Raw genomic sequence first — 7,675 nt, forward strand, 5'->3', positions numbered from 1 at the left:
GCAGAAATTTGTTAGATTTTTGTTCAAGTATACATTTGAGAATTTTTTTTTGCTCACTTTTTTAATATGGTGGTTTAGTTATGGCAGTGACAGCAACTTTTCAAATCAAGAATCAAAAGATTAATGCATTTTTTCCTTGATCCTGTAGTCCTTTTGAATTATGATGAAGCATAAAGTAAAGCACTTGGAATAAAATTCTAGGCTCGAATATTTACTGTGGTAACAAAGACCCAAACCAGTTGAATTCACACCATGAGAAGTGACTGGGCAATTTGGCTTGATGGCCTTTGGTTTAATTGATTATATTTCGTGGGTCTTATAAGAAGAGTGATACTGATAAGCTTTCTGTTTCTTTTTTTTTTTTTGATAGGCAAGCTGGGGTTAGGAAGACCCTATCTAGTTACACAACGTACCATTGGGTTTTGAACTTGCAAGTTTTTTTTGGCTAGGTCAAGGGAAAACTCTTCCATCACCAACGGCACATTGGCAGGTCTGAGGTTGGTAAAAACCATTGAAATCCTCTTTACCCACAAGGGGTACACCCAGCTTCAATCTTGCAGCAAGGATGGACCCCATGAGTTTTGAACCATAGTCTTCCCTTATCATGTGACTAGAGATGTAAACAGGTCGTACTCTGGCTAAGTCCTACTTAATCAAATATGGCAGAATCAGGTTCAATTTTGGATTCGGGTTTGGATGAAATTAGACAAAACCAAAGCCAGAACCGACTATCTTAAAACCCAACATTTGCACTTAATCAGGTTGGGTTTTAATTGGGTTTCAGGTTTTGTAGCATTCGAATCCAATTCTTAATGGGTTGTGCAGTTTCCTACCAAACCCGAGTAAACGGGTTCGGTTCAGTCAGGTATCCAAACCAAACCCAATCTGTTTACATCCCTACATGTGACAAGCCATGCAACTCCTAACCAGGAAGGCGGATCCCTTGTGAGCAGACTGCCTAGTGATTTTGTCACAAGCCACTTGACATGAAGGTCTTGCTTTTGCTCACACCATTGTAGAACCGGTTGTGGTTTAGTTCTTGGTGACTCAAAAGTGTTGCTTAATCACAATTTTATTACATCAAATAAGAAAATATCAAATCTGTTGCTGTACAGTAGGTAGTAGAAAAAGTGACCAACTTCATGATGTATAGACTCTGGGTTGGAATTCATGCACATCATTATTTAACGAGTCCCAACTCATATAGATAGAGGATGAGTTTTTCTGTTTCCTTGGAGGGCCATCTAAACTACATATTCTTTTTTAAAACATTTTTGGGAGATGGTCAAATTTTCTAAGAGGACCAACCAAGCCAAATATTCCTTCTTTCACAGTTAGAAATCAATATCAATTATTGTTAAGAACAAGAACAACTTGATTCTGAGAATAATTCATCCACTCTTTCTGATTCTTTCTTATCTCAAATGGAAATGTAAAGGATGAAGATTTGGCAAAATGGCCGAAAAACATATCATGGTTAGCTTTCTAACCATAAGGGGATCATACCTAACAAGTTAGTTCTAAAACAGAAAACCAACTGCACAAGCAAAAGATAGGAATATAAATCAGTCATGGGTTATCTTGAACACCCTAAGATTAGTGGTAATTATATGTGTTTAGCATAGGATTTGTAGGTTAATATTTTTCATATCTTTTTTTCTGGTTTAATGTTTGCTACCTTTGTGGGTAAGGGACCCCCTAGAAAAAAACTGTAATATTTTTTATTTTTTATTTTTTAATGTTGTTTGCACATCTAATCTTCCAAATGTGATCTACATGTTTGGGTTAGTAGAAATCAATGTCTGGATCATGTTATTCCGATAAGATTTCACGGGAGATGAAAATCAACAGCCTACAATGTACCAAATTTTCAATATTTACAAAATTGCTATTCCTACTATTTTGGCCATGTTGAATACATCTATGGAGTTGGATTCTGTAAAAAAGAGTTTCGATTAAGGGTTTCTTACGCAGTAGACTACTAAATACTTTTGTCTTTTTTTCAACTTTTTTCCCACCTTTTGGAATAATGGCCACAATGGGGATTTACTTGTTCCACCATACTTTTTCTTTTTCATAATGGATAGTGTTTTCTCTTCCACACTGGTTCGCCCTCTAAGCTACATTCCTTTGTGTCAGAAGTTATTCGAATTGTCCCCATTTACTGAGAATAGTTATGTGAAGTTGTGAACAACCTGCTACAAGCTTGATTAGTGCAAAATTTTAAATGATCAGGTGTTAGAGCAAAGTGGCTATGGTTTGAACCACCAGGGGGACAAATGGAGTCCAATTCGGTCGGATGTGGGTCCATTTTCTCAACCTCTTCTCCAGGCATAAGACCACGTCCTCCTCCGGTGGGTACTCGCCGTTGAACGATCCTTCCCTGAATTTGGAGCAACATGCCTCCCAAGGAGACCATTCTTCTCGATGGCTGCGACTACGAGCACGGCTCAATGTCATGGAGTTCCCGGAGAACCCCAAGCCCTCTGAGGACGAGATGATCGCCGCCCTCGTCGGAAGGTATTGAGTTTCTTGCATTTCCCCTCTATTCGGTTTCTTTGGTTTCAGAATTAATTGGGTTTTAATCCGTGGGTCGAACAGCGAGGAGGAGGCGAAGAAAAAGATCTACTCAGTTTGCACGACGACGTATACCGGATTCGGTGGGTTGATCTCTGAAGAGCTCTCGTACAAAGTGAAAGGTTCGTTTTTTCCGTTTCCTGAAAGTTCAGCTAGTCACCAGTTTTGATTCTTGGTGTTATTTCCCTCTTTTGTTTGATTTTCTAGGATACCCACATTTTAGAATTTGAATTTCTTAGTAATGTTTGGAGCTATGAAACTTTTCCTGAATATTCAGCGAGTCGCCAATTTTGATTCTTGGTGTTATTTCCCTCTTTTGGTTGAATTTCTAAGGTACCCACATTTTAAAGTATGAATTTCTTCGTAAATTTTTTAGGTTATGAAACTTTCCTGAATATTCAGCGAGTCACCAATCTTGATTCCTGATGTTATTTCCCGCTTTTGTTTGAATTCTAGGATACCCACATTTTAGAATTTGAATTTCTTTGTAGATTTTTGGAGTTGCGAACGCGGTAATTGCTTGCTCAGTGCTTCTCTTCTTTTTCCTGCTTTTTCTAGGGTTTTGGGGTACCACAATTCTATTTTCTGTTGTACTTTTTATTTTTGTTTGAACTTCTAAGATATCCACGTTTTGTAATTTGAATTTATTTATGGGGTTTTGAGTTTTGATTATTTTGCTTCAGGATTACCGGGAGTTCTGTGGGCGTTGCCGGATTCGTATCTCAATGTGCCCAACAAAGACTATGGAGGTTCTCTCTCTCATGCAAATGATCTTTATAATTTATTAAATTCTCTGAACAGTCTCCAACAAAATTTACTACAGGGGACCTCTTTATTGATGGGAAAGTTATCCATATACCACAATATAAATACATGAGAGGCAGCAGACTAGAACTAGACCACGCCCTAGATATAGAAGCAGATTATATGTCCCCCCCCCCCCCCGGCCCCCGAACAGGGGAGTTAGCTACATCTCATGTTCGGGGTCCCAAAGAGCACCACGTATGTAAGCATGTGCGTCTCGTATCCCCATGTTTGTCAGCATTAATTAGCATTGGAGTTTGATGCGATTGCAAAGACTTAAGTACCCTCTCCTCCATTTGTGCCAAAAAAAATGACGATTCTTGAAAAAGAGTGGTTGTAAACACTTAAGTGCCCCGAAGATGATTATTTAAGACTCAGTCTCTGCACTGCAGGATTATCCGAGAAAGAAATCTCTCTTGAAGGAGGTCATGAACATCAACCCTCTCACTCTCTCTCTCCCTTCTATTTTTGCTTTTGTGCACATCCAACAGACGATCCTACATTGCTCCATCAAGCACCGACTGACCTGCACATTGACTGTTGTGGAGCCTGATTCAGAGTTTTTACCCTTACAGGAGGAGGGTTTGGGGGCCCATCCCAGTGTGGGTAGCATCATTCAACTAAATGAGTTGTAGATCCTGATTCAGAGTTTTTACCCTTACAGGAGAGGGGTCTGGGGGCTCCTCCCAGCGTGAGTAGCATAATTCAACTTGAAGAGTTGTGGAGTCTGATTCAGAGTTTTTACCCTTACAGAAAGGGGGGTCTGAGGGCTCCTCCCAGCGTGGGTAGCATCATTCAACTTGATGAGTTGTTGAGCTTGATTTAGAGTTTTTGCCCTTACAGGAGAAGGGTTTGGGGGCTCCTCCAAGTGTGGGTAGCATCGTTCAACTTGATTCGTTGTGGAACCTGATTTAGAGTTTTTGCCCTTACAGGAGAAGGGTTTGGGGGATTCTCCCAGCGTGGGTAGCATCGTTCAACTTGATTCGTTGTGGAGCCTGATTTAGAGTTTTTGCTCTTACAGGAGAAGGGTTTGGGGACTCCTCCCAGCGTGGGTAGCATCGTTCAACTTGATTCGTTGTGGAGACTGATTCAGAGTTTTTGCCATTACAGGAGAAGGGTTTGGGGGCTCCTCCCAGCGTGGGTAGCATCGTTCAACTTGATTCGTTGTGGAGCCTGATTCAGAGTTTTTGCCCTTACAGGAGAAGGGTTTGGGGGCTCCTCCCAACGTGGGTAGCATCGTTCAACTTGATTCGTTGTGGAGCCTGATTCAGAGTTTTTGCCCTTACAGTTGAAGGGTTTGGAGGTTCCTCCCAGCGTGGGTAGCATCGTTCAACTTGATTCATTGTGGAGCCTGATTCAGAGTTTTTGCCCTTACAGTTGAAGGGTTTGGGGGCTCCTCCCAGCGTGGGTCAGGTTTTTAGTTAATGATGTTGTGCAACTCAAATAACATAAAATAATAAGGGTCTGGTTTTTAGTTAAAATGGGAAATGAAATGACAATAGAAATTGCTTAAAATTTACAAGAATAAACTAGACTCAATAACGAAGACACCACTTTTTACGGATTTGAAATATGACATCCGGTTAGGGAGATATGGCCCTAAAAAGTTTATCCTAATTCGGGTGGCGATTTACAGCGATTTGCTTACTGAATAACACTACAAATCGCTATAGTGATTTGCGGAAGACACTATAAATCGTTATAGTGAGATTCAAAAACACTATAAATCGCTATAGCGATTTGTGGAAGACACTACAAATCGCTATAGTGAGATCCAAAAACACTATAAATCGCTATAGCAATTTGCGGAAGACACTACAAATCGCTATAGTGATATCCAAAAACACTATAAATCGCTATAGCGATTTGCGGGAGACATTACAAATCGCTATAGTGAGATCCAAAAATATTATAAATCGCTATAGCGATTTACGAAAGACACTACAAATCGCTATAGTGAGATCCAAAAACACTATAAATCGCTATAGCGATTTGCGAAAGACACTACAAATCGTTATTGAAAAGCCGGATAACACTATAAATCGTTGTGGGGCTCGTTGAAGACCCGAAAATACTATAAATTATTATAGGAAAGCCTGATAATACTACAAATCGCTGTTGGAAGGCCCCAAAAAAAATTGGTCTGGAGGGCGCTGCCCCCCGAGCCCCCCCGCCAGGGGAGGCCCTCCTGGACCCCCACCCGCTGACCGCGCAGCGAGATCCACGCCGGGGGGAGCCCCCGAACCCCCCTCCTGTAAGGGCAAAAACTCTAAATCAGGCTCCACAACTCATCAAGTTGAATGATGTTACCCACGCTGGGAGGAGCCCCCAAACCCCATCCTGTAAGGGCAAAAACTATGAATCAAGCTCCACAACTCATCAAGTTGAACGATGCTACAGTCAGTGTGCAGGTCAGTCGGTGTTTGATTGAGCAATGTAGGATCGTCTGTTGGATATGCACAGAAGTAGAGAGAAGGGAGAGAGAGTGAGAGGGTTGATGTTCATGGCCTTCTCCAGGGAGAACTCTTTGCCTCCCTTGATTTCTTCTCTAGAGAGAGAGAGGGTTTTACAGTGTTTTACGGAGAAAGAAGAAGAAGACTTTGAAGAGTCAACATCATCCTCGACTTTCTGGATAGAGGACATGTTTGTCCTTTTTTTGAACTGTTTGTTTTTTCTTTTTTGAATGAAGGGCATTTTTGTCATTTTCTCAAACCATCACTTTATGAGAAGAATAGCAAGAAAGGGTACTGAAGTCTTTGCAACTACACCAGACTCCAATGCTTAGTGATGTCAACATACACGGGAATACGAGCCCCATGTGCTTGTATACGTGGTGCTCATTCAAAGCCCCGAACACAGACGTGGGATTTTTTGTGCAATACTTGACAGTCGGCAAGGCCTTGCATGTGACAAATAGGGCTTCACGTCTGCCATGCGGCTTTCCCAAAAAGGAAAAAAATGGCTGCATTCATATCTGCCGCTGCCAGTGTATACTTTGAACATCTATCTGTCTCCAATATGTCTGCAGCCTACTGTGGTCTTCTTACTCTCAGATTGGCTGAATTTGTGTCACTGCTTTCGTTTGAATGCCTTCCTCCCATATTCCTTAAGCCTACCATGGTTTCATTAGTCTCAAATGATTGCATTTGTGGCTGTCATACCTAGTATGTACTTTGAACATCTTTGTTCAGTGTACGTGCGCGTGTGTGCATGTGCATGCAAGTGGACACATGAACACGTGAATGTGCATGTGTATGTGTATGAATTGATTTTTCATACTTTATCATAAAAGATCACAGTTTTTAGCCCTCCTTTCCTGAATTTTGCCATTCTGCTTTTCAATTTCCAAGTTGAACCTGAATAGAAAAGGATCTACTTCCATCACTGTGAATATTAAGTTCAGTAGGCCAGTTCCTTTTCAAAAGGAGGATAGACCATGGGCATCACAAGCTGTTGATTTATCTTATATTGACGTTACAGTTCCATAAATTCATTGCAAATCAAGTTTCGTTCATTTTCATAGCACTTATGTTGAACATGTAGTAGGTTTGTTGTTGTTTGTTGTTGTTTTGTTATGTTGAACATGTAGTAGGTTTCTCAAAAATTTCCTTTGATTCTGTTGACGTATGCAAATTTGGCATTAGGCAGATCCTCATGCACCGTGTAATTTTTCGTCATTGACATAAGCGACCTTTGGTGTATGAACACATATTGTGCATTGAGAGTTCTGGAAAAATGAATTTTGAGTTTGAGATCTGCTTTTTTTAATCTTAACATTTTTCTGTTTGCATACATCTGTCATTCTTCAGTTGTCTTCAGAAAAAATCATTGTGATTAGTGATATGTAGGCCTGGTATGTATGGTAGTTTTTGGACAAAACTGTTGTGACCTTCTGTTTCTCAGGTTACATGTTTGTTTAGCTGTTCATTAGTGCTACTTGTTTGATAGGGGTATATGAGCCATGCGGTTGGATCGCTGGTGGTTAATGATGAAATCTTTATGTGTTACCTAGTGCTTTATGGCTTTTTTATTTTGAGATTTCAACCCAAGACCCTTCGGTTATGCTAAAGCGACCACACTGTCCGGCTATCTCATTCGATCCTAGTGCTTTATGGTTCACAGCTTTGCATCTAGGAAATTTCTGTTCTCCATTTTTTCTGTCCTCTTCGGCTTCGAAGCATCATTTCTTTGTTTAATTTTTTTGCCACCAAATTCTACTGAGGTGGAGCTGTGTACTAAATGTAACTTTCCTTCTTGCTGCTGTTCTCGTTTGCTGATATTGTTATCATTATTT

The 7,675-nt window shown here is 40.5% G+C and overlaps 1 pseudogene; it reads left to right on the forward strand.

The window, feature by feature from the left end:
• The first annotated feature begins 2,299 nt into the window (after positions 1-2,299).
• On the forward strand, positions 2,300-7,367 carry LOC149846179 (multiple organellar RNA editing factor 3, mitochondrial-like; annotated as a pseudogene).
• The last annotated feature ends 308 nt before the right edge of the window (positions 7,368-7,675 follow it).

The sequence above is a fragment of the Nuphar pumila genome, chromosome 2 (genome assembly GCF_984573655.1).
Source record: "Nuphar pumila chromosome 2, dmNupPumi1.hap1.1, whole genome shotgun sequence".
NCBI classification, from domain to species: domain Eukaryota; kingdom Viridiplantae; phylum Streptophyta; class Magnoliopsida; order Nymphaeales; family Nymphaeaceae; genus Nuphar; species Nuphar pumila.